This window comes from Camelus ferus, chromosome 7, assembly GCF_009834535.1.
Source record: "Camelus ferus isolate YT-003-E chromosome 7, BCGSAC_Cfer_1.0, whole genome shotgun sequence".
Classification (NCBI taxonomy): Eukaryota; Metazoa; Chordata; class Mammalia; order Artiodactyla; family Camelidae; genus Camelus; species Camelus ferus.
This window is the reverse complement of record NC_045702.1, coordinates 42,046,957-42,070,876: the sequence shown is the minus strand read 5'-3', so window position 1 is coordinate 42,070,876 and position 23,920 is coordinate 42,046,957. Positions and strand designations below refer to the sequence as shown.

The following is a 23,920-nucleotide window of genomic DNA, read 5'->3' as shown; positions in this document are numbered from 1 at the left end:
ACTAAACTTCACTGTGGAATTGGCAGATTTTAACAGTCAAGAAATGCAACTAATGTAAATTCACGTTTAAGTTGTGTCTAGGAACCAAGAATTACATGCAAACTAGTCAGGCAGTTATATCCTGGAGTTCTTTGCTTGACCTCCAGAAAAGTCCTAAAGATGGTCTTAGCCCCTGTATGCATGGACCCTTGTAGATATTGCCCCACCTTCCTCTTCTGCCTGCCTGCCTTCCTCTTCTTTATTCTTTTATTATTTTTTTTAGTCACTCTCTTCTTTTTCTTACATTCAGTCTGATCCATCAGCATGGCCAGAATCCGACCATCCTTTATCACTAATTTAACTATTACAGTTCTGTCCAAACTACCAGCATCTCTCATCTGGATCATTGCTGTACTCTTCCAACTGGCAGCCACAGGGACCCTTTGAAAATGGAAGTCAGACCATCTTCCTCCCCACCTTGAAACCCTGCAAGGACTTTTCCACTCATTCACAGCAAAAGCCAAATCCTTTACTATCAAGTTCTATAAAAGTCCTACCTGACTTCACCCTGTTCATTCCCTGAGCTCATCTCGTACCATATTCCTTCCCCCATCAGACCTCTCCAGCTCCACTAACATCTTTGAGGTTCCTCACACAATCCTCGCAGTCTCCACCAGAAAGCCTTTTCACACATTGTTCATTCCCTCTACCCAGAATATTCTTCCCTGAAATGTCAGAAGAGCTCACTTTTCCATCTGTCTCCTTATTGGTTAAGCCTTTCCTGACCACCCTTTATAAAATTATATCACCCTCACTCTTCATTCACCTCTGCCTTGCCCAGACTACACTTTCTATAGCATTTACCACTGTCTAACCTAATTTATATTTAGTTGTTGTTTAGTCTGTCTCCCCCACCCAGGTAGAATGTAAGTTCCACAAGACCAAGGGCATTTTCTACTTTGTTTGCCCTTGGGACCCAAGATCTAGACCAGTGGATGCACAATGGGCACACAGTGAACAGATGATCTATTGTTTCTTTTCTGCCTTTTCCCTTGTTCTCAGAACATTCCAACCCATCTACCTGGTTCCGTGCCCATAAGGAGTCAGATTTTAAAACCAAGTCCTAGGGCGTGTTATCTGATACATAGCCTGACACTGGGCAGGATATTTGAAATTGGGACCAAAACAACAATTTGGGGTAGGGGGGTGGTTGCTGTCCTAATGGCAATCCCATCTGTTACATTAAGACCACTCAGTACACTCATGGTTCCCAAGAGAGTCTTTGTAATACCCATTCCATGCTCATTTGAGATTTTAAAGCCATTACTATTGGTTAAAAAAATTGTTACGATCCTACACTTATACTTTGAGGACAGACAACTCTAATCTCCACCCTGCCTTTCATCCCTGGCTGTCTCTGGGGCTTCATAATGTCCTTTTATCTCACACTTGCTATTGTGGTTGATTGTTGGTTGGCTTACTGGATCACATTTTAATTCTGCATTACATATTTTCTTAGCCAAGAAAAATCGTTTCTTAGCAAGACAACCTGCCTTGTGGTTTGGGACCCAAGTATCTTCATTCTGAGATCATAAAATTCTGGAGCACAATGGACCCCCTTTTTAAAATAATCGAAAGCAAGACACTTTGTGAGACTTGTTCCCATGGCAGTAGCATTGACTTTAGTGGAACAAGCATGAAAATTAGGCCACAAAAGAGGGAAAAAATACTGATTTTAAAAATACAAAGATAGAGTCTGGGCTTAGATTTGCCCACTTCAGAAGCTACTTACTTTTGGCAACTGCAGATGATTTTTCAGAATGACTGAAAGGCTAGATAAATGATAGCACCTGAAAAATGGTCTTTTAGCTGGTAGACCTAGCAAAACCATTATTGTTATTATTATTGTAATTTTTCTTGTTGTTATTGAAAATGGTTATATTTAAATCTGGAAATTAAGTCATGATACTTTCAGGAACCACTAAGTTTCATCTTACATGTTGTCAGAAACTGTCTTTGCTCACATCCTGTTTCCTTGTACCAACTGAAGCTGAACTGTGGCAACTGTCAGTAATCCTCCATAAATCTCTTGAAACCTATGTTGCATTACTACCATAGACCCAGTGGGCTATAAAAATTCTCCCATAAGTCACTTGCTCTTGCTCAGAAAGAGATCTGCCTACATGTTCCTTTAAATAAATAAAAAAGGAAGATCTGATATTCACAGTATATTCTAATTCCTCAATACTCTTATAACAAGAAAATTGTTCTGAGTATCTAAACATAATTGTTTGTATTGCATTTACACAGGATAAGTCCTTGATCAACTGTTATCACTGGCTTTGACCTTCATCAATTCACCTCCTAGTCAGGGAGTGTTGCTTAAAGAAAGAGAAACCCTGTCAAGTAGGCTTGAGTGAAGGTGAATTTCTTAGAAGGATGTAAGAGGTGGCTCATGGACCAACCATGGTACAGTACCAAACAGGTATGGTAGCAACTACCATTATGATGCTGGAAAGACATTAAATAGCTAATCTTTCTGGCTTGTCTTGGTCTCTGAGGCCAGATGGTCTCTCCTTCTGCTCCATGTCTGCTTCTCTCTCTCTCTCTCCCTCTCTCTGCAAACTGATTTGTATACTCACTTAACTGCTTCGATGTGGGGCCATAATTTGTGCTCCAAAATGACAGCCTCAATCCCCAGCATATCTGTGGTCTTTTAGCTCTAACACCCAACACCAACTTCATTTCTGTCTTTCTGTCCCAATTTCTCAGGAGAGAGAATCTGATTGACCATGTGGGGTCAGACTTTTATCCCTGGTACCATCAACTATGTCTGGGGAAAGAGGGCTACAAGGATCTAAAGCTCCTTCTTCTGGGGGCAGAGCAGGATTTCCAAAAAGGGAGTGAGGAGAAAATGATTGCTAAAGAGCAATCGTTACTTCTACAACCACCTCAGAGAAATCTAGTCATTTATCCTGGAAACGTACCAGGAGAAAAAAGTACAGTGAGGAGACAGCACAAAGCTGGGCACAGAGTTGATGTTAACGAATATTTGTTGGATGAATGAACAAATGGCTAATGAATCCTTGTTTTATTGAAAGCTTGGAACTGAAACAAATTGAATATTCATTAACCATCAAATAAAAGTAATTTTACAAAGCCAACAAATTTTCTGGATATTTTGGCTCAGCTTGTAGGCCATAAGATCCAAAAATGTAAAAATTAACCATCAACAAGAGTGAAGAAATTTTTGCTTGTCATATTTTACAAACTGACTAATTACACTAACACTTTTCAAGAAAGACCATTCCAGTATTTTTCTTATATTCTCCATAGGTGATTCCAATGTGTTTGTGTTTGTAAGGATGTTGGCATAATGTGTCCAGGATGAGGTTAGGAAACACTCTTGACCCCACACTCCCGCCAGGTATGACAGTAACTATCTAAAGAAGGCTTTGTGACAGGGAAATAGGGCAACTCTTATCAACAAGCCTCCCAGAACGCAATGAGAATTGCATCAAAGAAGGCTAGAACAAGTGAACATAACAGCCTGGAGTGAGAATTAATAGTTCTTCATTTTCCTACTAAATTGTCTGTTGATTTCCTATATGACCTCAAATCAACACAGCTGTCTGTTCATTTCTTGTTTCCTTTGTCAGGATAAACCTACAGAATGAAGTGAGGATTTTTTCCTGCACTGGCTACCTAAGGAACTCTGCATAATACTGCTACCACACCCTTCTCTGGAAATTTCCCCCAGTCTACCCATCTGGCTCCCACAGGAGATTGATGGCCTGGCCCTCTGACCATAGCTTCTTAGTCTAACAGCCTGGCCCCAGCTCCCAATGAGCCCCAGCAACTGGACATCGGGACAAGGGACCTAGCAAGTCAATCTCTCTCTCTGGTAGCTCAATCTAAAAGATGTAAACTTGGGAGCTACCAGGAGCCCAGTTTCCGCCAGGGAAGGGAATTCAGTCTGCTGCAAGAGAGAAAAATAAAGCCATAATAGCAGAAGCAAGGGGCAGAAAGAGAGCTCTGGAAATGGCCATTTCCTGTTGAAGTAGTCCTTAATTGCTCACTGCAACCACATCCCTCCCCACAGCATGGTTTTACCATCAAATAGTCCAAGGTCCTTCAGATAAATCTCTCCTTTCACTCGAGCTAATTCAGGTGAGTTTCTTGGAAGCCATGGCGATCTCACTAACGCTCCATTCCTAATGCTGCCATGAGAAGCCACTTGAAGGACTTCAACCCTCTAAGTCTCTGCTGTACTGACACCGGAAAGGTGAAGTGCTGTTCCCAGCCACTGCTCATTCTCATTCCACACACCAGGGCATTACCAGACTAGAACATGCCTTCAAGGTGGCTCCCTAGACCTACAAGCTGCATGTATTGAAGGATATCCACACCTATTTCAGACAATAAGTCATTGTTTAAGTTGTTCTTCTTAAGGATTGTTTGCAAAACTAGCATTATACTTGCCTGGGAATGGAATTGTTTAAAATATTTTGTTGAATGGATAAAGAATTCTAATGTCCTTCATTCCCTATGTGTCCTTCAGCGCACAGTAAAATAAATACGTAATACTTTTGACTGAAAATAACAGATAACAGACAACTCAACTTCCAGCGCCTTAAACACAGATTTATTTTTCTTACACAATAGGAAATACGGAGATAGGGCTCTTGGCACTGATCTGGAAACTTAATGATGTCAGCACCAGCAGCTCTGCAGAACTCTTGGTCTCTCCCTGATGCCTCTCACCTCTTAGTCACAAAATGGCTGCTGAAGCTCAAGAAGAGCACATCCCCAGGCAAGGGAGAAAGAAAGGGGGAGGATCAGTACCAGGCACATTCTTTTTTGTTCTTTTACTTGGAAAACAGTAATTGTCCCTGCACTATTCCTACCCATGGCCAGCCCAGTTGTGTTTCATTGGCCAAATTTAAGTCATTTAGCCTCTCTTAGCTTTAAAAGAGGCTACAGTAGTGGAGAACTGTATCATCATTCTTGCTTAGACTCACGCTTCCCAACTAGTGTGCCATGTTGGGTAAGGCCTGCAGAGGTCTGACATGCCACCATCCAAACACACTAACGTCCTTTTTGCAAAGACGATATGGTGAATGGATGGCAGCTGGGCAGCCCAACAGCATCTGCCACAATGGGTAAGAAGCTTCCATGGCAATGAGCTCAGGGCATTGGGTAACTGTGTATATTTACTTCCTTAGCTCTCATTTAAAGGTAAGCTAAGGCTTATCCCCTTGTACAAATTAAATGAAGTCCCTCTATGCATAGCTCTTTCCTCCAGGTATGTCTTGGAGTATGGTCCACTTACCTTAAGAACAACATCACAAAATAACTCCATCTCGAACAGAATATTTTGCCAGCCATAAGCCAAGCTTACTGGCTGAACTGGGGTGGCCAAATTGTTTCTTTTTCTTTTGCCATCTTCCAGCCTCTGAGAACAAAGAATTTCAAGAGAAAAATGTCTTGTGCAAAGCCATTCTATCTGCGTCTCATGGCGGGAGCTGAATCTGCTTTGATCACCTTAAATTCTGTCTCTGCTGGTTCTCCCTTCCCCTCTCTTTTCTACCTTTTCCTCCTTTTCAAATGAATCTTACTAAGTGTAGAAAACCCATGAGTCAGTACAATCAATTTGAAGCCAACATTTGAAGTCAGTCTAGGCCTGAATGCTGGTCCTGTCATTGGCTGTTTAACCTGGCAAATTAACCTCTCAAGGCTTCAGCTACTGCATCTGTAAAATCAAGACGACAATATATATTTCAAAAGGTGTCCATGAGACATTGCACGAAGGCCAGCACCATGCTTGGGAAATGTTCATTTTTCAAAAGCGAAGAAAAGACTTCAAACTGAGAAAGTTGAACTTCCCCTGTGCCGGCTACAAACTATAAAAGCTGAATGAGTTGACTGTAGAAAAAGGTTTTGAAAGTTGCAAAACCCGTGGAAATAGCCAGATCTATTTTGCCTAATACAGATACTGAAAATCTGAGAGTTGGGGGGATCCTGAAAAGATCAGGAGGAAGAAACCACCCCTGATAACCCTGATTCTTGCAAGGCTGTTGCCTTTACACCAGCACTGCTTCCTTACTTGCTGATTCACTGCTCAGCAGAACACGCTAGTTCTGTCTTCACCTAAAGTAATTCCCCTTCCATCCACGCTTCTCTCCTGAGTTACAACCAACCTGAGAACCTGATCAGTGCCTTAAATATATAAGGTGCGCAATAAAAATTTACTTAACGGTCCTGATGTTAGAGATATACATCAGGCATTGAAAAGGATTGAAACTGTGCAAATGAGGAAAGCTGGCATGTCCTGTAAAAAAGAATCAGCAGATAGCATCCATTTTCTAGGCTGGGGGCTCCTGGCAATCCAAAGACAGCCATGAGGATCATCACCTGTTTTGTCCTATTTGACTTTTGTGGCCCAGAATCAAGGGAAAGGTTCAGAAAATAGAGTTGACTTCAAAACCCAGAAACTGGTTAGCAAGATTCACTTGAAAAATGAAATCAGATTAACAAGTTAGCACAAAAAAAATGGTGCCTGCCTTAGAGAAAGATTTGAAAAATAGCAAAGGAGAGCATTTGCTAAACCATCTCCAGATACTGGGCAGCATCAGGACCACTGAAACAAAGGGAGGGAAACATTAATCCCCTTGGCTGAGTACATGGTTGCAGTCACACAAGCCAACCAAACATTTGATGGCACGGCTATAAGATAAGAGGATAAATCAGAAAAAGTAATGTGATGCTTTAAGGCTTCACCTTAAATGACAGGATGCACTGCACGACTGCGCTGGTGCGTGGCTGCAAAGCCCGCCCTGGTGATCAGGGGCCAGCCGCACTGGAATCACCTGGTAGCTGGTTAGAAATGCAGAATCTCAGGCCCCACCCCAGACCTAATGAACCAGAATCTTTATTTTGATAAGAACCTCAGGTCATTGATGAGCAGTTAGAGTTTGAAAAGAATTCCTTTAGGTAGACCTATTCCATCAGGTGGGCTTGGTATGGAGACATTGGTCAGGAAAGAAAGCAACAGAAAGGGAACCAAAGGGTCTAAGAAGCCCACATGCATTCACTGGTGCTGATACAGGTTTCATTCATTCCGAAACACAGCCTCCTCTGCTTACTTCTAATTCAGTTTCTTTCTGCTCCTTTTCTGCTCTGCACCCCAACACTTGCCTCAGACTTTCCTTTCATGAAATAACAGCATTTGGTTCTAAGTTAAGCCTCCAGTATACAATAAGGGGAAATATTATCCATATTGATTGCCTACGTTAATTTTTTTGTAAAGCAGCAGACCCATTCTGCTGATAAACAAAATGAATGAGTAGGAAGTGCAACAGCTGACTAGCCCTTTTCTTAAGAATGGAATCCAATGTTTAAGATTACATTGCTCTACCACTATTTTTTACTTTCAAAATATTTATTTATGTATAATTGAAATATGTTTGGCTTATAACATTGTATAAATTTAAGGTGCACACCATGTTGATCTGGCACGTTTACCTATTGTAATGATTGTCATTACAGTGGTAGCTAGCACCTCTGTGACATCACATTTCTTTTTTATGGTGGGAATAATTACAATCTAATCTCTTATCAAGTTTGATGATTATAATACAATATTACTGTCCATAATCACTATGCTGTGCATTAGATTTAAGTTTGCACCTTAAACCACATCTCTCCTTTTCTCCTACCCCAGCCCCTGGACACCAACATTTCAATCTCTATTTTTGATGAGTTTGGCTTTTTTAGATTTCACCCATAAGTGATATATATGGAATTTGTCATCCTCTGTTTGACTTATCTCACTTAGCATAATAACCTCAAGGTCCATTCATGTTGTTGGAAACTCTACATAAATGTACTTGTAAAAATATCTACTTTATGGTAGAGATCAGATAGTTCTCTGATTAATAGGAAATCAGGAAAGATCTCATTATTTTGGATTGATCGATTATCATGACAGAAAATCCCCATTAAGGTCATTGGCTTATTCAGAGCCACTAGGAGATCTTAGAAAACAGCAAACTATAGTTCTCAAAGTGTGGTCCTGGCACCAGCCCTAGGAAATGCAAAATCTCAGACCCTACTTTAGACTTTTTAAACCAGAAACTTTGGGAGAGAGGTCCAGTGATTTTTGGCTTAACAAGCCCTCCACGTGATTCTGATGACCACCCAAATTTTAACTCTATGATTTAAGAAGAGATGAACCCATCAGGAAGACAGAGCTGGCCAAAGGAACCAAGGAGTTTTCAGAGGAAAAAAACATACAGCAAATATTTCCAACTAGAATCGTGACTTCTCATCCTTAGAGCCCATTTAGCCGAAGGTAAAACTTGAGGGTGTTTGTTTAAATAGTCAAGTAGAAATACCTGTTTCCTATGGTGATTTTAATTGGTTGCAAACTTTCATATATTCATTTATATGAAGATGTTTTTCAAAGCAGACACCGTTTTATAATCAGCTAGCAGCCTAGAAAAGACCAAAAAGGATGCCGGCAGTTTCTCTGGTGGTATTGCTTCTCAGCTGCTTCTCAGCAGCTTCTCAGGCTTATAAAAAGTCGGCTTCGGGGTCATGTTATTTTATTCTTGTTAACTTATAGTTTCAGATAACAAAACACTGAATAATCAAATTCAGTGGCTCTTTTGCATCCTACAGTGCATTCAGCTCTCTCAGCTAATGGATACATTTCCACTCCCTTCCAAGTGTTCACTTATCATAAGAAGCATTTGAACTCCACTTTGGGATGCAAACAGCCAAACGCTGCAATTAGCCCATGCCCAGTTCTCCCGAACCAGGCGCAACCAAGACGCAGGGCAGGCCTGCATGATTTTTACGCTCAGCAGTCGATTACACTTAGCTAAGGAAGACGCACTTAAGTAAAGCGCACTGAGCTTTAATGGCTTTACCATACAGGGAAAACCAACATCTTAATACCTCAGTCTTGTTATCAAGTTAATCAAAATTTTAATATCAGAATGTGTATTAAAGTGATGTCACTTAGTACAGGCCAGGACCCTTCTTCCTCCCTCCTCGTCTGCTCCGCAGGCCACACAATGTCGTGTTATGAAAACTATCCTTAAAACCTGATGAAATATTTAAGATGTGTGTCCTGATCGTGTCATGTAAGCAAATACCAAGGAGAGCCCAACCATTAGTGAACCCGATCAGGCCAATCTCGGAGGACGGGGGAGACAATCCAGGGGTGGCAGCGCAACGGACCTGCAGGAGCGATGCCAGAGGTGCGGGCTCCTGCCAGCGCAGAGCCCAAACACCCCATGTCCTTCTTGAAAAGCGATTCTCTACTTAGTTGCCACTTGTAACTTTATTTAGGTTCAAGAGGCACTAAACCTAGGTGACTTTACTTTAAAAAGATTAAATATTCGTGCCTATAGCATTGAGATCATGGGGGGGGGGGGATAAAAACAAAGAACAGGTGTTCTTGAATACACGGCAAAGATACCATTTTTTTTTCTCAGCAAAAGAAATATAAGTCACACTAAATGAAACTTTGAGGATTGGAGGATCTGATAATCTTATGCGACCTTCTTCCCACTAGTGAACTTCCTCCTTGATTCAGGCCCCTGGATTCACTGATCACTTCTAGAGGCCAACTCCCAAGTCTCTAACATAGAAGCTGAAGACTTTCACAATTTCCTGACCCCAGTTCCCAGTGCCACTGGGGCCCCTTAGCCGTCTCAGTCCTCCATTGCAAGCCCAGTCCCCAGCTCCATGCATGCACATGCTCAGTAACAGTTTGGTATGTGCATTAATAAATGGATACACGGATATACAAAGTGGTTCCTTCTCCTTCCCTACCCTAGACCAGCTTGGTGCCATGGAGCCCCTGCACATATTTCATATATTTCCACCCCTGTCTCTGACCCCTAGTTCTAGTTATTTGGCAAACCCTGGCAACGTTGCCTTCATAATAAATCAGAATCTGCCTCCTCTTTACCATTTCTGATAAATCTCTTTGTCTCTGGGCTGGGATACTGTGAGACCCTGCTAACTGGCCTCTCTGCCTCCATTCACGCCCTTGCATCGCCCAAATTGCCAACCCACTTCCTTTTTAAAGAGCAGAGCTCCTCTTCCTACCTCCTCCTCTCCCTCCCCCCTACCCTCATGCCCACAGATACACACGTAGACAGTCTCACACACACACACACTCCTGCCCCAACTCATACACCTTCAATAGCTCCTCACCGTGAAACAAGCAAAGTACAGATTCAGTAACTTGATGCATCCGGATAGAATTCCACACTATCACTTCCAACCACCTTTTCCTTCCAACTTTCTACACCCTCTATACTCTCCTCCCCACCCCACTCTCTGCCCCCACCATCCCAGTAATGCCTTTCCCCACACAAAGCCTGCACCTTCTCCCTGGATGACTGCCCACATGGATTCCCAGGAATCCTGCCACTGAGCACCCCCTGACCCCAGGTGAGCCTGCCCAGCTCACTCATCCTCTGAGCCCAGGCCACTGCCTGACCTTCCACAAAGCCTTTCCAAGATATTGCCAACTAAAGTGCATCTATCCATCTCCTCTCTTCTCCTCTCATGGTGCCTTATCTTATTCTTATCACAGCACATATCACAATATGCTTCACATCAATATTTATATGCGTCGTCTCTCCCACTAGATGACAGCATCTGCAGGAGGGGCTCTGCGTTTTACTCTTTTCAATAGTCCCACACAGCTTAGCACGCAGTTTACTTAGCACCGAGGAAGAGCTCAGAGATGTGTTTGAGTATAAGCCACAACGTCATATATATAATAATGTCAGAGATACACACCTACTCTCTCTGTCTGTCTGTCTTATACACACACACACACTTATGCACAGGCGCATGCACACACAGCTGGCCCCAACTCAAAAATTTCACCCAAGGACTCTGAAATCCACATACAAGAATATTTTGTTGAACGCTGTGCCGCCTATGGCCTTCACTTTTCTCATATAACTTCCTCAGGCAGTTAGTGAAATAGTCCATCACGTAAATAGCATGTAATTTGCAAGCTCCCTGGAAAGCACACCTAGATGGACACGCACAGCCCAGCTCCTGGCCATTTCCCTGGGGATGGGCACTGATTTTTGCATTGGGAGAGCCATTCCAGGCGTCCAGCAGAGCTCTCTACCCCCCCTCCACACGGGTGTGCTCCTCCAGACAGCCAAACTGGGCTCCCTGCTTTGCATTCAGCCCTCACGGTGCTACTCTCCCTTTGATTCAGTGAGTCACTTTCTCCCAATCAGCCATTTTCTGGCTCCTACCCAACAGCTGGCTTCGGCCCAGAAGTCTCTGCCAGATCAGCATGTGAAATGTCGTTGACGTCGGCAGGCACTCCGTAAGTCCCCTCTTGGGTTAGACCCTCTTGTGTTCCCACAGATGTAGCCGCAGGGCATTCGGCTCAGAGCAGATTGCCAGCTTGTCCTTGTGACCTGGGCATCCCAATCTGCTTACCAACTAGCAAGCACAAACATTTGTCTGCATTTTCCTCAATTTAGCAAATAAACTCTTCATTCAAGACACTGGGCAGACCTCAAAGGTGATAAACTGAAGGAATGTGATTAAAACACCAAAAACATATTAGAACCCCCCCCCCCCGAGTAAAAATGACTTTCAGTCTGAAGGAAAGAAATAGACGCTGGAGAGCTGGAAATGGAATTTTAAAATTACTAAATATAAGACCAAAAATATTTGTTTTCATATTTTTCCTACTCCTATTTTGAGGTAGAGAAAATTATTTTTCTTCCAGATCATTTCCTCCCGAGAGCTTGTACTTGGCACCCAGAGCAGTTCTGATCCTCTGATTGGTAAAAGCTGTTGTAGAGAATGTGTTTAATTAAATCCTACTTTCTGGAAATAAATAGGCTAGTTAGCTGCTATTCACAGCTCTTTAATGTCTCTCCTATCAGTGGCGTTATCAGCTGGAAAAGGTGTGGACTTGGTTCACCCCCGATTCCAAGTAGGAAAATGTCTTCCTGGCCTTATCCACATGTTTTTCTTTTATTGGTTCTTTTGGTGAAGTTACAGGGCCAAGTTTCTGGAACCAGGGTGACATTTATTCATTTATTAAGTCAATCAAAATAATTCAACTGAACTAAAAAAAATTTTTTTAAAGCTCAGTTAAAAATAATAGAAATAAATAAGACAGCTCTTGGCTCAATTCATAGTCTATCAGTGAAGATGGACAGGAAGCCCGAGAACAGGCCGACAGGTGGCGTAACAGACGTGAGCCAGGGCTGGAGCCCCAGGCACGACAGATCTGCCCGGGGGGGCTTCACAGAGGAGGAGGTGCTTGAGCAGAGGTGACCTGCATGGAGATTCCCAACAGGCACAGATTCCACGGAAGTGGGGTTTGTGACAGAACTGCATCCCTGGATACCAGGGTGGAAAATGGAGACTTTATAGGTTAAGTCTTAACAACAATGAAACTTTCTTAAGCACCGCCTTTAGACTTGTGTTTTTCACCCTGACAGGTTATAGTTTCTTACAGCTGACAACAATATCTCCCGTCGCACATGCCCCTCTGCACTGTGACCTTGGCCATCTCCCATTAAGAGAAGGAGTCTATATCTACAGTCCCTGGACGTGGGTGAGCCCTGTGCCTGCTTCCATCAATAGACGTGCATGGAAGTAACACTGAGGTTGTCCCAGGCACAGGCCTTCACTGGCTTGGCTTCTTTAACTTCTTCCCTCTTGAAAACCAGCCCCCACGTGAGAAGTGTGCCTCCCCGTGAGCCCACCATGCTGGGAAAAGGCCAAACCACATGAGAGACCCTGGAGGATGAGATGCCACATGGAGAGAAAGAGACAGATTGAGAAAAACAGAGACAGAGAGAGAAAGAAAAAGGAGGAGGAGGAAGAGGGGGAGGAGAGAGGTGCAGGGTCCTAGAGGTACCAGACACATGAATGAAGGCACCACCTTGGGACCCACCCTCCAGCCCCAGCAGCCCCAGCTGACTGCACGCAGATCAGAGATGAACGGCCCTGCGGATTCCTTCCTGAGTGCCTGACCTGTGAAGCTGTGAGCAAGATAAAATGACTGGTTTAAGCCACTGAGTTTGGGGATAGTTATTTCTGTGCAGTGATGCCTTTACCAAAATACAGAGGTTCTAAGGTGAGTCTATGATGCTGAGAGGAACAGAACCCTAACATGACTTAGGATGTCATCTTGTTGGCCCACAAATAGCGAGATAAGAGAGAAACCTAAGCCCCTTTGTGTTCTCTGCTGTTCTGTGTGTACTTCCATTCCACTTCTGGGATTGATCTTCTCCCTTTATGTGGGTCAAAGGCAAACGATACGGCAATTCATAATATTCCTCCCTAACGCTTAAAAGATCTTCTGTGGAAGCTAAGGAATCTCCCTGGGAGTTGTCTTCCCCGTGCCCAACTTCTGAGTGAGGAGCTATTTAAGTGTTAACCTGTCAAATAATGGAGAAGACATTTTCTGTCCATTTTCCATCTTGGCTATAAGCTCCAAGAGTATACTCGCGCACAGATTAAGAAAGACTTGGGCATTCACCACTCACGTGGCCTCAGAAGCACACTTACCTGCTTTGAAGGCTTTGAAAATCTCTAGGAGGACACTGTAATATTTCACTTCACTTCAGGGAAAGAGTCACTCAAGTTTTTATGCATGGTTAATATGAAAGATGGAAAAAAATCGGCTAAAGGCATTGAGTTTTACATCAGGCAGGGACTAGTTTAGTCTTAGAAACTAGCACAGGATGTTAGAATCACTTGCTATGTGGCTACAAGGTCCACCCCCCCCCCAACCAAACACTAAGGTGCTGTGCCACCAGAGCTTTCCACAGCGCAACAGACTCCCCCAATCCGCTATGAACGCCGGGAGGTACACTCAATAGCTCAGTCTTCTGTCTCCTTTCCCCACCCCTACCCAACCTGAGCCCCAGCTTTGAGTCCTGGATTCACGGACTCTGATTTCACTCCACTTGGAAATTAGCAAATGGCAAGACTGACCACAAGACTTGTCATCAGGCAGGACCTTTGTGAAATGGCTCTCTAATTAGCCATTTCATATTTTTGTTATTTCTTTTGCGATTCATGTTAAAAATATGTTCCATGGATGCCAGCCTGCTAGGACGCTAGGAGCCCTAGTCACTCAGCAGCAACTCAGTGAAATAATAAATAACTGCACCGGCCGCCCCACCGCCCACATCAGCTCTTCCCCACGCGCCCCCAGGGCCACGAGGCCAGGCTCCCCACCCAAGTCACCGTGCTCTGCGGGGCACACAAGCGGTCACACAGACAAGGAAGGGAGCCTGCCCTCCCAGGAGCCTGCTCGGCGCAAAGAGAGGAGGACTGAGGGTATGTCTCCCGTATCGGAGGTCAGCCAAGGACTGGGGGTAAAAAACTGTCTTCTCGGACACGCTGTTATCACAAACAGCATATCTCTTGAGTGAAACTTCAGGAATGGAGGTTCTAAGGGAAAGATGCCATTTCATCCACTAAGCCAGATCAGCTGGAACTGGGAGGTAATGGCTTACATCTGCAGAACAGCTTGGACCGGGACCTTGTGTTCTGTCAGCTTGTAGGCGGGGTCCCCTCGCAGGCTCTGGCTAAGACTTCGGCCGGGTCCTAGCCCCACCCTGGCCCACATTCATCGTCCTTACTGAGCATCTCAGGAAAGAAATAGTAACTTCCCCTAAGAGGCTCACCCTTCCTCATCTGTGTTAGAAAAACAGTAGGGAACTATCAAAATATGACAGAGAAAGATGTTATTCAGGCAACCCTGGGCTACAGTCATCACGCTCATGGTAGTAAACCAGATGTGGCCTGACATCCCAGGCAGTCTGTCAGCAGGAGGTGACGAGACAGCGAGACAGAGAGCAGCGAGGCAGAGGGAACTTAGCCTCCCTGCCCACCCCACAGAAGGCTGGGTGTTCATTTAGGGCCCCGGGTTTTAATTCAGCCTATCACTGAGATGTCAAAGAAATAAGAAATTCCATAGCAGCATGAAAATTTATGTTCACTCAGGGACACCCAGAAACACTTGTGTTCTTTCTAGAACCTTCTGTACACAAGGAACAGAGCTCTGATTAGAGACCATCACTTCCCTTACTTTTTGTACCCTTCTTGGCACACAATCCCCAGGGAGCAGGTCTTGGACGCTTTTTAATTCATAGATTTCTAGCTAATGTCAGTCTCTTGATCCAGCAGACATAGGTGACTGACAGTGGAGACGGCCACTGAAAAATCACATCTCGTGCGACAGGAAATAAGCAGAAAGGGCAGAGCTGAGGAAAACAGTACTGTTGTTCCTCCAAGGCCCTGTGGGATGAGATAAAGAATAAAGGCAGTTAGTGGAATGTTCTAGCCATTCATTTTTCTTTTGGCTTTCTTGATTTTTTTTTTTAAGCAATCGTTTTGTGATTTGGACATCTGCCAAACATCGATTCTTTTCAAAAGTCCCTAACATCCATCAGGTATTGTTTCTAAATAAAGAATAGGCTTTTCTTAAGCTTCATCAGTGCTGCCTGCATAACAAAATAATTGATGTTAGAAATAGATTTTGTCTTAGAGTGACATGGGGTTTCAATGAAATCCTAAACTGTCAGTATTTCCTGATCATTTGGTGTAAGTCTGCTGAGTGCCATGCTTTCTATATAGACAGACTGTCTTGTTCCCAAACTCAGGAGGAATGCAAGCAGAACCCATGTGTTCCATGATTTCTTTGCCCGACACTCCAAACATTAAAGAAACCAAATTTCCTTTAGGACTATACATCTTAGGAAAAAGATCCTTAGTACAATCTAACACAAAAGAATAATGATGTGGCCACAAATGGCCTCTTTTTAATATTTTTTTTTAATTTAAAAATTTTTCATTACTTTTTTTGGGGGGGAAAGTTATTAGATTTATTTATTTCCTTTTTTTAAATGGGGTTACTGGGAACTGAACCCAGGAACTTGCGCATGCTAAGCAAGCACTCTACCACTAAGCTGTACCCTCTCCTACAAGTGGCCTCTTGATTGTTCATATGGAGTTTTTTAAACTGGTCTTTTCTGGAGAGAGATGAGACACAAAGTCACTGTTTTAAAATTGTATTTTATACCAAAAAAAAAAAAAAGCCAACTCTGAAAACAACATAAATGGCTAATTACGGAAAGTCGATTGAATTAATTTTGATATATTTATATGGCCTAATGCTCTAAAGCCTTTTAAAATGGCAATGACATCTGTATTTATCCATAGCAAAGAGGCTCATGATATATTAAGTGAAAAAGTAGGTTAGACTGCATAGTATAATGCATATTTTGCTTTTTAAAAAGTGCATGTAGCTCCACAGAAAAATATCTAGACAAACATGTCAAGATAACTCATATGTCAAAACAATAACAGTGCTTAACCCTGAATTTTGGGTGGAATTATGAGGGATTTTAATTTTCTTCTTTCCACTCTTATTTATAGTATGACTTGACTTTAATTCTATTACTTTGTATTAAAAAATGGTATTTTCAATTATAATATTTTTGTTTAAAATATGGATTCTTAGCGTGTTTCTAAACTGTGTGAGCTCATTCTGTCATTCAGCACTGAAGATTCTAGAATGGCTAGGAAGGCATCTGTCCTCAAAGACACTTTTACATAGGAAGACAGTGCAAAAAAAATCTATAGCGGATAAAGAGATATTCAAGACAAAGCTGGCAATAAGGAGTAAACAGATCACATACCCAGGGTGTTATAAAATTCTCAACCTAAACAGCTTCTGAAAGTGTTATAGAAACATTTTTTTAATCCATCAAATCCCAGAAATTCAGAGTTAGTAAAAAAGTCTTTTGGAGCTGAGTGGAAGTTATCTCTTGAAAGCTATTAAGAAAGACTTACTAAACAACAAGTCAACTAGGTTACGTGGAGACTCCTTTCATTTTCTTAAAAGAGCCACTGGATTGTGTCTTCTAGGGGACAAACTACATCCTTCTTAACTCTTGTGTACGCCCACTCTGTGCAGGGCCAGAAATCAGAGGTGCGGGACAAAAGGGTTACTATTTTTTTTCATATTACATATTACATTATTATAATGCACATACTAGTGCATTCCTTACATGTCTTGAAATAAGGCCATTTCTTACAAATGGATGTTATCAATAGTCCTCTGTCAAACCCACTTAGAAGTAACACTGTGAAAAGGATTCTTTTTATGCTGAAAGGTAGTACCAACTACATCCTATTCAGGTTTTGAACTAAAATTTTTCCCTTGATTAACCTACAAGATTAACAGGTTCTATAACTTTAGATTTCATTAACAAAATTTAAACTGGTAGTAGAACGTCAAATGAGAAGTAATCAAATACATTTCATCTGAAAATTGAGATTCTTTTACATGTTTCACTTCTTTTGACTGCTTACTATTTGATTGGGATACATTAACATTTTCTTTTCATCATAATCAAATCAAGTAATTCTAACGTGAAATGTCATTTTCCTGCAAAGTATTCTTCTGATATAACATTCTTTTCATGCCAAGCATTGTAATTGGTATTGTTCGCTGCTGTCACTGAATTATCTTCATTATATAGAGGTATCAATTTTGCAAAGACAGAACATTGGGATGCAACAAAGAATGGGATGTTATTCACAATTTCATTGTCAGCCAACAGTGATGATATTCAAAGAGAAAGAAAAGTCGTGTGTGTGTGTGTGTATCATGCACACAGAGTAAACCATAGAATAGAAACATGACGTTTCAACAATAATGAAACAGGACAGTCTCCTATAACTGTGACCAATTTTGAAAAAGAAAAGAGGGATTTAGTCCACTAAATAATATTCTTCTTGAAGCTCTCTGTGAATAAGACAGTGGAAAAGGAGAACATGTAATATCCCAAAGCAGAGGCTTTCTGCATCCCCAGTTCTTCCTCCTTATTCCCCTGCTACTCTGTCTTCTCGTGCCCCCCTTCCCATCACACACACACACACACACACACACACACACACACACACACACACACATTATAGTAGCTAGGAATTTACCAAAACATCACAAGAGTTTAAAAAAAAAAAGAAGAAGCAGAAGATAGTCACTGCACTTAACTCTAAGAGTGGCCTGAAATGAATGATGTACTAGAAAAGGCTAGATTCAGATCTCTGGCTACACAGCACATGGGGCTTTTCCAGGCTTTCTTGTGTAAGTCAGATGTCTGTCATCTATGAAACACAGTAACCCTGACTTGTTACTTAGAAAACAGCCATCTTAAGTCCAGATTTAGACGAACAACTGAAGAGAAATGCAGCCCTTCTTGAACTGGAGAATCATAAATGGGGAAGGGGGATCAAAAATTCCCTTTCAAACTTGAACCTTATTTTTTGTCGTTGTTAAGTTATAAATTCTAAACTGCTATCTAAACATCAGAGGAAGATTAATCCAAAAATTGAGAACTGAACATATTTTACATTCTAATTTTGTTTAAAAGTATGATTATTTTCTCTTTCTTTTGTTTCTTGTTAAAATTTTAGCATCGTCAGGTCAAGGGATTCTGGCATAAACTCACATCTTCCTGAAATGTTTCATTAGGGTGAAATACCCTGTCTTTGTATCTGAGTTCACTTTTTTTGGATGGGGTAAGAGAGAGCGAGATTCTGATGGTGGGAAGGGGCGTTTGCTGGGGAGGGAGGCGAGCACTGGCAGTGCTTCCCAGATGCACGCTGCCACGCTTTAGGGCAGTTTACTTTAAAATGTACGTGGGAGAGGCTTCTAGACTCTGCCTTTCCACACCTAATAACTCACCCTTCAAGCCTTCATGCCCGAACTTATCAAGGTTGGGAACGATTTTTTTTATTATTATTATTTAAAAGTCTTCATTGCAGTTACTTCCTCTGAAACAGACCACCTCTTTCATTAGGAATATTTATGGGAAATAATATATTTGTACAGTTGAAAGCATCACCTGTTTTGCTAAGTCAGTTCTTGTCTGAATGCAAATAGACTGTTAGAGGGTTTACTCAACAACACTTGCTAATGGAAAGTACTAATCAAAACTTTTCTACAGCAGTAAATTTTTATATTTTTTAACCACTGGATTCCAATTAAATGTATTCAATATAGCAAGCTTTGATTAAAAAAATTTTTAAAAGAGATTATGTATACAGCACTGTGGAAAACAAGGCAGGCTAGGTATGCAGGCTCTTGTACATTCTTAATAGAAGTCTTTACCTGAAGGTAAAACCCAATAAAGTGTGCCCTATAATGTGCTAGGGACTCAGTGTTGATTTACCTGGGTTACCCCGTCAGCAGAAATCAACTTTACCAGGTACACAGTATGCTTATATATTTAGTGCATATAAAAATGTATATAAAAGATCCTTTTTTCTTTTTATAAAGAAGTACTGAATTTCATTAGGGCACTTTTTTTTTATTTAAAAAGTTCTTTGTTAACCATGGGATATACTGATTGCAAATAAAGGAAGTTATGGCACTGTGCTGATGTTTATAAAAGGAGGGAAAATCCTTAACGTGAGCTTACAATTTCAATGAAAAAAAAAAAGAGCATAAATACAAGGTTTGGCCTTACTCGAATATACGTTAGCAACATCTTTCAAAGAATCTCCTTGATTTCACTGATATATAAATATTTTCCTAAATGACTCAAAAAGATGTTATTTTGTTTAATTGAAGTCTGCGAGGAAAGGTCTGGGAATAGACGACTGAAAATCATTTGGGTTTTGTGGAGGGGGAAAAATCTCAATTTTTTTCTCATCTGAGGATATTTAAACAACATCTTTGCACATTTCCTGTAAAAATTTCACAGACCTTTCATATGCACGATTCTTTCCCCTATATTTAAGTTTCAGGATTAGTTGCAGTCTTAAAAAAAAATATTTAATTCTCTTTGCTCGGTGACATGGCTTAATGAATCTAGGTTGAGTTTCTTTAGGAAACATAAGAAGCTTCTTGACAACTGAGAAGTCTCCCAGACACTCATTCCTGTCAGAGTTTTCCAAAACCACCCATAAGCCGAGGCCACGAGGTGCCTACATCAGACAAGAAAAGAAGACTGCGGCTTCCCTCCCTGACCTCGGTTATGTTTGAGTGAGAAATGTGTTTATCGCTCAGTCTCGCTGAGTGTTTAAATGTCCCTATTGTGCGAATTATGAGTGCTTTGAGTGCAAATTATGAGTGCGGCAGCCACTCTTTATAATTTCCAACTGTCTGATCCACTCTTTCTGTCCTTGCTCACCGTCCACCTTTGAGAATTGCAAAAAGCCAGGCCCGTTATTATTTTTAATAATGCCATTGACTTAAAGCCTTGATTGAAGTGCTCTGGTGATTTTTCTTTCCCTCAAAATGTATATTGTTTTTTAAAGCATTTCTTTAAGACTCTGCATTTTCAAGGAGGAAAGAGAAAGGAGAGACGGTGATATTAGTCAACTGTGGCAGACATTCTTTTTAATCCCAAGATTAAAAAGACGAAAACCCAAGAACTGCAGAAAAGAACTGCCTTTTTGCCTTGGGCCCCTGACTTTTAGAGGGTAGGGCTGCTGATGAGAGGAGGGGTTACGGGAAAGAGAAAGGCAAATACAACTCTGCAAGCAGCGGGGCTGCGGAGCGCTGCGCGGGGGGGCCCGTCTGCGCCCTGGCTGGTCCGTGCGCACCCACGGGAGGGGTCTGGGAGCCAGGTGCCTTCCTCCCGGGACAACGGACCTTCCGATGCCCGAGCACTGAAACACGTTGCTCACGGGTTTCAGGAGTAGGAGGTAGGGAACGACAGTTTGACAAGTGAAGCACAGATACACCCGGTCCCTCCTCCCTTGTCCTGGTGCTGCCACCTCCCTCCCCAGCAAACGCCCCCTCCCACCCACTCCTTACAAAGGAAAGCGAAATCTATTAACTCTTTGCTCCCAGGAATCCCGTCTGCCCCTCCCTGAAACGTGCACATAAGGGTGGCAGCCTTGATAGGGGTCCCGGGGAAGGAGAGGTACCCGTGCCAGGGGCCCCGGCGTCGCAGCACCGGCTGCTTGGCTCCTCCTGGAGCCCGCCGCGTTTTCCTCAGCTCGCGCGCCCTCTGGCGCCGCTATGGAGAAATTCACCGGGTGGGGGGAGCCTTAGAAGAAAATACACAGCAGAGTGGTGCCTTTGGCCAGGAAGGGAGCAAGGTGGGCGGCCTGTTCCACTGGCCGCCACCTACCTAACACATTGGCCTGGGCTCTTCCTCGTGTGTCAAGGTGACAGAACCTGAGGTCATGGTTTTTCTGGGCTATTTGTTAGACACCAGTGACCTTACCCAAACAGACTTTCCTGAGATCCCGGATTTAAAAAGGAAAGCAAGGAGGTCCTGTGACTTCCAGAGCCCCCCTACCCACTGCTGCCCCCCAGCTCCCTCTCTACACACACACACACACACCCCTATTTTCTTTACTCGTCCACAGGGATTCCGACACATTATTCATAAATCCATGTGATGGTGTTTCTGTTGTCAGCTTGGCTAAGCTAAAGTCCTCAGTTATCCCATTAGACACTTATCTAGGTGCAGCTGTGAAGGGGTTTTGCAGATGTCATTAAAGTCACTAATTGGTTGGCTTTAATAAGGGATATTATAATGGATAATCTGGGTGGGCCTGACTTAATCAGTTGGAAGCCCTTAAAAGCAGGGCTGACACTTCCCAGAGAGAAAGAGACAGAGAGATGGAGAAGAAATTCTGGCTGTGGACAACAGCTTCAGCCATGCCCATAGAGCTCCACTCTGCTTGTGATCGTCTCTTCGTTATTGCCTGTCCTACAGATTTTAGACCTGCTCAGCTAGAAGCCAATTCCGTTTAATAATATATATAATACACATAGTGGTTCTGTATATGGTTGAACCCTAACTGATACAGTCTGCATGGCCCAAATCAGAAATAGTACTAAAGAAATTCACAGTGCCAGAGGAGTCTACCCCAAGTCTTCCCAACTGTCAGTCAATAGATAGTTTCTGAAGGTCTGTCGCTGGTAGAGACAAGGCACTGTACTCTGGAGATGCAAGGAGAACAGAGCTGACAGGGCTTCTTCCCTTACTTGTGAAGCTTTCTCATACACTCACCCAACTCCATATGGCAACTTTGGACTTTGCAGACCTGGACCAGAAGCTAGCTTTAATTAATGGTTTGTTGTGGGTACCAGTGGCATGCTTGGAGCTATGCAAAAATCCAGTAGGAGGAGGACGCCCATGAGGAGAACCAGACGGCAGTCTTTGCCTGAAGGCCCTCAGTCTATCACCACTAAAGGCAAAACGCTCATTTATCCCTTTGCCAAGCACCCTGAGTCATCCGCCCCCACAACGCATTTTTCTTTGCACTTACTGTTTCTATATACGGCAAAGGGGTGACACTGATAATGGATCAGAGCTGTAGAATGTTGGCAAAAGCAAACTCAACTCAGGCTGGGAACAGGGAGCCCCCTGTCTAGATTCATCAGCAGAACCATTGGGTCCTACGCCAAACTGAGAAGCCCAATAAAAGACCTCATTCCTTCTCCAACATCTCCTACCCCTGCCTCAAGGCTCAATGCCTATTCCATGATGGCAGCAACCCAGTGCATTTCAATCCAACAAGCGTTTAATGAGTACCTTCCATGCTGCAAGTTTACCTTCTACAGTCTGGTGTCCTGACGTAGCTTTTGTAATCACCATCAGCCTGCAATTGAATTGCTGTATTTAGTGATAACTTTCATGGATATCCTATTGGCTTCTCCATGTTGTTGTTGTTGTTGTTGTTTACCTTTGGGGTTATTTTTCTCTTTGATGTTCACACTTTCCCTTGGGTTCATTCAGAACTCTTTCCTAATTTTACCTCCTGTTCGCCTGTTTGCTTCCCTCTCTGGAAGGATTTTCTTCTCATCCTAATCATCATGATAATAAAGTAGGTGTGTTCAAGGGCTCTGTATTGGTCACCCTGTTGTCTGAATCTATTCCCTCTCCTCAAGGATGAACCGTTGGCCCCATATCTATATCTCTGGGTGGACTTCTCTCCTGAGCCTGTGTATTCTATTGCTGTGGACACTTGGGTGCACCACGAGCACCAGTTCCCCCCAAAAACTCAACATCTTCTTTCCTTCATTTCTAATCTGGTGTTCATCCTAAAAGCCCCAGCTGAGTTAATGGTGTCAAGAACTGTGTCTACCCAAACGTCTACTCCAGGAACTCAAGAGGCACTCCAGCTTTCCTCTTGCTTACCCTGCACATCCAGTGGGTACCTGAGTTTTATCAGCTCCTTGCAGAATGTCTCTGGTCTCTGCTCCTCCATCCCATACCCACTGTAAGTGCCTTAATCTAGGCCTTACAAATTCCACATCAGGACCAATGGTCTTCTAATAGTTTCCCTGTCTCCATGTCTCTGCTCTCTCTCCCATTCACCTTTCCAAAATGCAAATCCTCTTGTGAAACCTTCCTGTTTTAGAAGTGTCAGTGGTTTTCTGAAAGCTTTCTGTGACCCTCTGCCTTACCTTCCCACCCCAACTCAGGGCTAGCTGATGGGTAGCCCTTCTCTTCGTTCCAGCTGCATCCCAATCTTACCCCATCATAGCTCTTAGCACAATGGAGCATTTTCTTCTTTAATGAAATATTTCAAACATAGATAAAAGTACAAAAAATAACACAACAAGCATCAAACTGAACAAATCTCTGATGTATTCATTTGGTATTTCTTAGCCATGATAAATTACCCATGATAAAAACAGCTGAGAGCCCTTTGTGACATTGGAGCCACCGCTGTTCAAGTTCGGGTTTGATTTTCTGGCTTAGCTTTTGCACTGGACTATCAATGCCCTGGTAACAGTTTTCCTCCCTGCAAATCCCCAGCACTTGCCAGGGGGAGTAAAGGGACTGAGTAAAGATTTGTTAACTGCTTGTGTGATTGGGTAGCTCCACCGCACGACTCCTGTGGATCATTCTTCATCACATTAAAATGCCACCTC

The 23,920-nt window shown here is 42.7% G+C and overlaps 1 protein-coding gene across 4 annotated transcripts in view; it reads right to left on the bottom strand.

The window, feature by feature from the left end:
- Window positions 1–23,920, bottom strand: part of TRIL (TLR4 interactor with leucine rich repeats) — a 170,670-nt gene that overhangs the window by 72,393 nt on the left and 74,357 nt on the right. The window contains exon 5 of one of the 4 annotated variants that reach the window (XM_032483788.1): window positions 15,010–15,303. The exons of 2 other annotated variants lie outside the window; for them this stretch is intronic. The gene's annotated coding sequence lies outside the window, so the exon portion shown is untranslated. Of the gene's footprint in view, window positions 1–15,009; window positions 15,304–23,920 lie in introns of those variants that run through there. One more of the 4 variants, XM_032483791.1, reaches the window with a different exon arrangement.